This window comes from Phoenix dactylifera, chromosome 15 (assembly GCF_051530095.1).
Source record: "Phoenix dactylifera cultivar Ajwa chromosome 15, Ajwa_hap1_PhDact_Kaust_v1.1, whole genome shotgun sequence".
In the NCBI taxonomy this organism is placed as follows: Eukaryota; Viridiplantae; Streptophyta; class Magnoliopsida; order Arecales; family Arecaceae; genus Phoenix; species Phoenix dactylifera.
The window spans coordinates 22,468,743-22,478,016 of NC_143204.1; the positions used below are offsets into that span (position 1 = coordinate 22,468,743).

The window sequence follows — 9,274 nt, forward strand, 5'->3', positions numbered from 1 at the left end:
TAAATATAAATATATATAGCGACAACCAACATACTCATAATCCAGCAATCTATTATGAGTATAATATTGGAGCTTTTTGAGCCACAACCTATTGGTAGGTAGTGTCCTTACCAGGATCAAGTAGGGTCCATAGGCAAATTTCTATTTTGTCATTATCGAAAATATATCGTCTACCACCCAAGAGGCATGGCTCTGAATTAATCATCAAAATTTCCACATAGCAGCCGGCTAAGTCATGATTATAAACAAAAAATAGTTATTTTATTCTAAATTCTTATATCTATCTTATTTTAAATATTTTATTTTTGATAAAAGAGATACGTAAATAATAGGCCACAACAGGAGAGGTAGCCCTCTCTCAAATATTCCTAATTTCGAATCCATCTCAAATATTCCTAATCTCGAATCCATCTCAAATATTCCTAATCTCGAATCCACCAAGAGAAGCAAGAGAATATAAGATAATTTGGTCAAACTTTTCTACGATATTTATCCACTAAATAACGGACTCTTAGTTGTCATACTACATATAAACAGAAGACCCGTAGTCTCTGTGAAACAAAAGATCATTAGAAAAGAAAGAAATTTATTTCTAAATTACATAAAGAAAATAGACGCAGTACTTCACTGTATTTCATGGTCTGAAAAATCGAAACGAGTGGAAAATTTCAACATGGCAACCTGATTAAGCTTTCATAACGTGGCTGATCCAAGAGGCATCCTCTGCCGATGCAGCCAATGCTCTCAATCGATTCAGCTCTGGTAGCGCAACATCAGCTAAATCTGGACGATCCATGCGCTGAAGCTCAGCACACTTCAGAGCTAACTGTGCAAGCTTCATTGTATCAGCTCCAAAACGTCATCAACATTACGTGCAAGCCCCATATATTGGTGGTCGTGCAGTGATCAGCTGTAGGAGGATGATTCCAAGGGCATAGATATCAGATTTAACGCCGAGCAATCCGGTCGTCTGGTACTCAGGGTCAATGTAACAAAAAGTTCCAGCTGCAGCAGTCATGCAGTATTGAGTAGCGAGCGAGCCTGCAGCAGCAGGAGGAATAAGGCGTGCAAGGCCAACATCTGCAATCTTGATAACAAAGTTCTCATCAAGAAAGATATTGCCAGGCTTGAGATCACGATGAACAAGGGGCTCGGGCTTAGTCTGGTGGCTATTTCTGCTGCAATCTTGAAACGGAGCTTGCCAAGAGAGTGGTGGAGTGCTGTTCGTGCAGAAAAGACTGTCTTCGAGGCTGCCATTGGCCATGCGTTCATACACCAGGTCAGTTTCAGGTCCAATATCTGCCATAGCAAGACATGATTATACAACGCACAGTCAGTCTCAGGTCCAATATCTCCCATAGCAAGACATGATTATACAATCAGATGGCGTAGGGCCTGAAAAAGTTGGTTTCGACCTAAGCGGATCCCAGCTGGCCAACCAAGAAAGTTTTAGAAGAACGGGTTTGATATATGCAATTGTTAGAGTCTTACCCAACATGAAATGTCCTGAGATCAACCCAACTCAGCATGAACCAATAAACAAACAGGTCGCATGAATGATCAAAAGGCTATCTCGTGGACAATTTGGTTCGGGAATGGGTTGACCAATATGGAACCAAAGAGATGTAAAGTCGTCCTAGATCTATGATAACGAAACGAATGGAACATGATATCAATATCTGATGAGTTTCATGGCTTTCATATGCTGATTAAACATCTAGAAATGGCATGAATCAAAGGTTGAGAAAGAAGAGCAGGATAAATATTTCTACTCTGAGAACCTTGGTGTTTAGCCAGTATTTAATTAACACTTGCTGATACCAATAGACTTTTATAAAGACTGGATCTTTATTGGTGTTGTCCCTTGGTTTCACGCTGCTTTACATGCCACTTATTCAATTGAGACATTGAAACTCTGATGTCCAAGTCATACGTCAAAAACATTTTAAGCTTGTGAACTAGGCTGCGGAACATCGGATTGAAAAAGACTTGAGAAAAGGAAAAGATAGCATGACATTTATGCATACCTCTTGATGAAATTGTTTCATTCCTTGAGTTGGATCAGATTGAAGAATCTTGATTGCAACAACAGTATGATCAAAGTTACATTTGTAAACAGGTCCATATCCACCCTCCCCAATCTTTAAGGCATCTGAAAAATTGTCGGTCGCCTTCTGAATCTCCTCAACAGTATATCTCCTATACCGAACATTTGAATTAAAACTATCTGAAAACTTCATTTGGAACAATGTCTTAGGGTTCTGTTCCTTTTCTGCCATATAAGGTGTCATTCAATTCCCTAGCCAATCTTGTCTCTTCCCTTCTCAGCCCTCCATCTGCCTTGTCGACATAATTTGCCTGTATGCGCAAAAACACCCACTTTATATTGACTGCAGAAAAACAAATTCATAAATGGGAGATCACAAAAACTTTGTGGAAGGGGGAAAAAGAAGGATGAGCATTCATCCACACAAAATAAAAGTTGAATATGCAACTGGTTTCGGGGTCCATCTGATACTAATTATAATTTTTTAATTTGCTTATATAGAGTGTAAAAGGCACATAGGTATGCTAAAGGTTTGTTTGGTCTAGCCTCAATGAAAGAAAAATTAATCTCCATATAAACAAATCACAAGTATTACGAAAACATTGCTTCTGTATACCATATGCCTATCATTTACCCCAGCCATGCTGCATTATCTATGAGTTAAGAACACAAATAACTTAACGTACTGTTTTGCATTATATACCGCTTTACAAGTATCTTCTGACATATCCTTCATCTTCCTCGGTTCAAACTTCCGTCGACTCATCTTATCTTCGATGTCTTCCCGCAAAATATTGATAAGAAATTTTTGTGAAGATTTAGTAGCGTCTGCTAGCATAATCCAAAATAGAGAAATAAGAAAATCAGCATTATAATTCCAATCAATTAGAAAATATCTAAGAATGACGTAGAGAGAGCTCCCCAGGGTATTGTTTGTTCACAACAGTTCCACATGCCAAAGTAAATTTTGTCATGCAGCATTTTCTGCGAAAACTATGTAATCTAGACAAGTAGGTATAGATGGCAAGTGCTTAATTCTGTCTTTAAGAAAATGATGTTGTAGGGAATGTCAAGCCATGTACCATCTTGGCTTGCGGAGGGCTACCAATGTGTGACTAATTTCAAACCAAATATGAGAATAAGTAAATATGATTAAAGACTCATCTTGTTTATTTTAAATATATGATGGCATATTTTTCCCCTTTACATCCTATCCAACTCTTTAAAAAACCATTTACCTGATAGATAATATTTATTCATTCGGAGAAAGTCTTTATTGATATTTCCAATTGCTCCATCAAAAAAAATTCAAGTTGAAACACGAGGCGATTAGCTTTTACCACGATACTTAATTTGTATTAATTGGACAAACAATGAAAGCTATGAGATACTATTGTCACGCTTTAAATAGGTTTTCTCGTCAAGAAGATCATTGACAAGCCACCTCAAATTTCGTGGATGCATGAAATGAAACAAGAACGGCATGAAGAATGTAGAAGAAAATGAGTAGGACAAAACAAAAGCAGAAGAAAGCAAATGGATCGGAGGATATATCTAATATCCTGTATATCCAGCTAAAACACCAGAGCCTGGTCTCACTAAAAAACGGCGCACAAGTGAATCCCGGGCCCATCCAGGACTTATCCAATCCCATTCTAACCATCCAGCCGCATCCAAATTCGACATGGTTTCCATGTTATCTGATGATGGATTGGCTGAATACCACGATGGAGTCGTCATCCAAAACTATGTTTTTCTAACTTGGCGGTTCACAGGATGGAACATTGGAGAGTGCAATCCCTTTCTACCACTTTATTCTCCATGACTCCATGCATGTCGTAGGTCTTTGCACTCTTGTATAAGTAAGGAAAAGATATAAAGTGCGTAATAGAACTAGTTGTCACCTCCAAGCTCCCTTATTAGGAAGAGGCTTGAGCTGGATCGATGAACCTCGATCAGGAAGTGTCTTCCATGAGTTTGGCCAGAGTAGTCCTCGTGTTGCTTTGAACACATGCTTTTTCCTTGCAATTGCAAACCTTCCGTTTGAAACTTAGTATATATATACTCATTTTCTCTTCATCTATGGATTTTAAAAAAGAATGTGGTAAGTGTTTCTGTCAAAAGAGACGTGCATGTCCATCATTTTCATGTAGCTAGCAATAATGAACAAAGGGCATGGACGAAGAACTTCCTGTTGGATGTTTTAATTTGAAAAGATTTAAATTTTAAATAGAAGCTTATCCTCTATTTTTACTTATTTCAAAAGCTTTAAAACACTTTTTTTTAAGTCCTATATTAGATATGGAAAATAAAAACTCTTGTTTTTATAAAAGTCCTATCCGTTGAAATCCAAATCGGGCTTCAAGGAGATTGAGCTGGTGACCTTGGCTCAACTCGGCTTGGCTCGACTGACCATATATGAGGCGCAGTGCAGTGTGGCACGTCCGGTGAATCATTTTTCAAATATTTATTTTTTTTAAATCAGATTTTTTTTTTTATAAAAACAGCATTTCATGCAGCTCCAACATAGGTACAGCCTGCTAAATCAAAAAAAAAAGTATAAGAAAAAAGATATATCTGCTGTACTCGTCCAAATAAACTCTCCGAAGTGCCGAAGTGCCGAGCAACAAAGAAGCAACCCAGTCTACAACTAAAATTGGGCTTTAAAGAGATTAGGCCGGTGACCACACATGCATGCTCGGCCTGGCCGAGCCATGCACGAGACAAGGCAAGTTGCGTGTACCCCAAATCATGTTCTTAGAAACAAGTTTATCTATCAATCTGATCTTTTCAGAAGTTTTATTCATTAAATTATTATAATATGGCAACTTCTACGTGTCGCACCGCCACCACGAACCAAGGTTGGCAAACTAATCAAGGATGTGCTCGATCTCTGTAGTTGATTTATCATTTTTCAAATGCCTGGTTGCCAAAAGTGGATGAAGTATTGGATCCCCACGGCATCTCCTCTTGTGGAAGGACAGCCCCAGTTTGGAATCAGCTATTTACGATCAAACTTTTTGTCTTTGGCTTGAAATCCTAGAGGGAGACCTTCTAGAATGAGACATAGTACGCGGGAGTGCTATTTTTGGAGAGAGGCTGTTTGATCTGCATTCTCTTTCTTTTGCGCGCGTCTCCTTCCATTCATTTTCCTTATGAACTGCGTGGTCCTCTCTCTTTTTCACAAAAAGAAGCGGAAGGAAGAGGCTGACATAGCGGAAAAAAAAAAAAAAGAGAAAACCACCAAAGCCAAAGTGGTAGCACAGATGGAACAGAATGTTGCCTTCCACCGGAGTGGTCCAGATTCGAAACGCGTGAGCATCGATTAAATTTAGGGACTGGATGCCCCACACCTGGATACGGCCGGTAGGAGCGCTACTGGTCCGCTGGTACCGAGGTGGCGCCGGAGCAACGTACTCACACATGGGTGATGAGCCCAGTGGGAAGAACCCATGGATCGAAAACTTGCGGCTTGCATCGAACATTTTTTGGTGGAAGGGAAGCCCAGTAGGAACTGCTACGCGGATGAGGTTCGCCTCTTTCCCTCCCCTCCTATTTTCTCACCAAAAAAAAAAAACCTGCACTATTTAACCAAAATCCAGATCCACATACGTTTTGCAAAGCAATCACGTACACTAGCTGTCGATCTTCTGTATGGATAAACAGAAGCTCTCTCTCTCTACCCCCCACCTGTGGACACAATTTAGAATTTATATGATGGGAGCCTACGATCGAGTTGGCTTGACGGATAAAATAGGACTAGAATACTTCGAATACGATCAAATAAAGCGAGCATAATACAGAAAATTTCCTCAAAAAAAGAGCATAGTACAGAAAATCTATGCATGTGTGACAATAGTTAATATTATTATATATAATATTTTTGAGAGATGGTGAGATTTCAGCACCATTTCATTAGGAGAATGAAATGATACAAATGAGGTGATCAAAGAATCCACCGGAGGAAGGAAGAGAAGAAAAAACGATTGATATTATACATTATCATTTTTTTAACGTCTTTTAAAGGTTTCTGTTTCGGTCTTCTTCAAATCAAGAAATAATTAACCAGGTTATTAGAGAACTTATTTGGTGCAATTCACAGAGATTAAAATTTAAAGCCCTGCAGCTTCCATCGGACAAAATTTTATCACCAGTGCATGACACGTACATTGTTTAGAGGACAACAACCTTAATTCTTGTAGGCAACTTTCCGGCATTGTTTTTTTTTAAATATATATTTAACAGCAACAGCAGTTTCATATAGCTCCAGCATAAGTACATCTTGTCAGAATAAAAAAAAAAAAGAGTACAATTAAGAAGATATATCTTGCCGACATTGTTTCAATAATCCTAAAAGTCTTTTGCAGCTCCTGCCAGTTGCAAGGACCGACCGGCCGCCACGCTTGAAAACGTTTAAAACCCACATCCCATGCCCTCACAGGATGCATGCATGCGAGACGGTGGAACCTTCTTAACTCACTTAGGTCCCCCACTCGTTTAAGTAACTCAGAAACAGAAAAAACTTAAAGAGTCAAAAACTCCAAAGGTACGAAGATCCGCCGACATCATCGTCGTCGTCATGATCATTTCCAGCACCGCCATGATAGTGATCACCAGTATTTCCCAGTGGCAAGTAATAAAACTGCGGCGAAAATAGTTCCTGTGGCATTGACATCACCACGTCCTCAGCCGCCTGCCTCGCATTGCTCGGTCCCGCATCGCCCTCTGGCCGGGCTTGAGGAGCCTCGTGTGCATGCCTGGAGGCCGCCGCCGGGATTTCGTCTCTGGTGAGCCGGCCAGGGGAAGGGATGTCGGGCGGGTCAGCGGGGAAGTTGACGACGGCCTGGGTGCCGCGTAGGCAATACGAGGCGGCGTCGTAGGCGCGGGCCGCCTTCTCGGCGGTGTCATAAGACCCCAGCCATATCCTCTCCCGGCTGTTGGGCAGCCGCACCTCGGCCACCCATTTCCCCCACTTCCTCATCCGAACCCCCCTGTAGTGGTTAACAGCGCTTGCCTCCCTCGGCCTAGGCGGCGGATTCTCCATGCGCGGCCGAGCGGACTTTTCCCCGGCTGGCCCGAATAATATCCTTCCTCTCCTCAAACTTTGCTAAGTTGCTATGCGTCTCCACAGGTTCCGGGAACGAGGGGGTTTTATAGGGAGAGAGAGAGAAAGAGACCGCGTAGGGCTTGCTGGCACGTGGCACGATGTGATGTCAAGAGGGACGGCATGAGAATGTATACGCGCCGTGGGACAGCGGATCCTGGGACCACGCGGGAGGACGGTGAGGACGTGGAGGCCGTTGGATGCTGATGCTCCTGTGGGAACTTACGTTTCCATCAACATTCAACAGTGAGTCTCGCGTACGACAGAAAAAAGAAAAAAGAAAACTCAATCTGGGACCCACCGACGATTCTCTAGGCATGTTGTTGAAAATTTGAAGCCGGCTCCAAATATGGATAAAAATTGCTATATTTCGATTAAAAGGTGAACCATGTAACTGCTATTAGATGGCATGACTGTATTGATGTAACTCATAGAAATTGATATAATAATTTATAAAATTTAGTTTAATATAAAATTTTAGCTAGATAACCTATTATACTATTATAATAGACTTGAAGAGATCATTATAAATCATTATAGCGGCCATAGCTTGCCTTAGAAAGTAGCATTCCAACTTTTATATTGAAATAATTACTGATATAATGGTTATTATAATGGTGCTATAAAAAAATAGTGAATGATAATGAAGAAAGTTATGGTATTATATTTTTTTCTTCACTTTTTATTTTCTGTTGAATAACAAATATTTTTGGCATACAATCCCCAGGAGATCTTGATATATAAAAGAAACTTAGGTTTTAAAAACAATATTTTATTTTAAAAAAATAGTAAAAATCATAATCATTGTGTCGTGATGGATTATAGTAGTATTATTATTTTATATCTTGGGGCAATATATAAGAGGCGGTTGAATATATTAATTTATCAAGTTCACGTGTATACAATAAACAATCATATCATTTTGAAAAGGTTATACGTGTAGACCTTATAATTTTCAGATGCCGGGTTCTAGCCTCTAGGGAGGCAAGTGTGGATGCGGGGTTAAGGGAGGAATTTGGAGCAATTCCGTAGGAATAAATTTTTTATGTTTCGTGGAAAAGAAATTACGAGGGACATGAAAAAGCTACTTTGGGTGGTTCTATATACACCCCCCCTATTGCTAAGGACACCCCCCAAAAACCAAAAAAAAAAAACCCAAACTAACCTTTAGTGTAATTACCATATTGCCCTTGAAATTTTCTCAGTACACCCCCCCCTCCTCCTCCTCCGTTTCGTTTTGAAAAGAAAAAAAACCTTGCCCCCCTCAAACCCCCCTTAAACCCCTCGATCCATTTACATCGTTTAGGCGATCTTTGAAGGAGATTTAAGCCCCATTCGAAGCATGGACAAGCAGCTAGTGATTTGGGACGAAGAATCGGCCGCAAAGGTACGTGTTCCACCTTGTTTCGAATTTTTTTTTTTTCACGGTTCGTGCTCCGTTCGGCACTGGATCGCCGAACAAAAGGCTTCTGTTCGGCTGAACAGTGCCGAACAGAAGCCTTCTGTTCGGCTGCACAGTGCCGAACAGAAGGCTTCTGTCCGGCACTGTGCAGCCGAACAGAAGGGTTCTGTCCGGCTCAGTGCAGCCGAACAGAAGCCTTCTGTTCGGCACTGTGCAGCCGAACAGAAGCCTTCTGTTCGGTTGAGGGTTGCCGAACAGAAGGCTTATGGTGCCAAATCACGTGCCGTGCTGAATTTTGTGCCGAACAGATCCTCTGATTCATTAATTCTTGGTGATAAATTATTTTATATGTAGGGCTATGCTACAACCGAATCGAATATAATTGGATCAGAATTTGTACTGGATTACACAAGCGAATTTACAACTTACCAGGTATTATAATGTATTGTGCAATTTTGTATTAGTTTAGCGAGCTATTTTTACAACTGTGTACTTACATAAATTGTTTAATGTATAGATTTTCAAGAGTAGAGAGGACTTGTGTAATTGGTGTCGTGAAGCTGGGAGGCGAAATGGTTTTGTTGTTGTAATCAAATCATCCGATGCAGGTACCATTTCTAAGAAACCCAGAATTACGTTAGGTTGTGAGAGGGGTGGGACATACCGAACCAAAAAAGAAAAGCGAATAAAGACTGCCTGTGGGACAAAGAAGTGTGGATGC

The 9,274-nt window shown here is 40.5% G+C and overlaps 2 pseudogenes; both read right to left on the reverse strand.

The window, feature by feature from the left end:
* Positions 1-685: 685 nt before the first annotated feature.
* LOC103714856 (U-box domain-containing protein 52 pseudogene) lies at positions 686-2,377 on the reverse strand (annotated as a pseudogene).
* Positions 2,378-6,578: 4,201 nt separating this feature from the next.
* On the reverse strand, positions 6,579-7,091 carry LOC103714855 (ethylene-responsive transcription factor ERF017 pseudogene; annotated as a pseudogene).
* Positions 7,092-9,274: the final 2,183 nt, after the last annotated feature.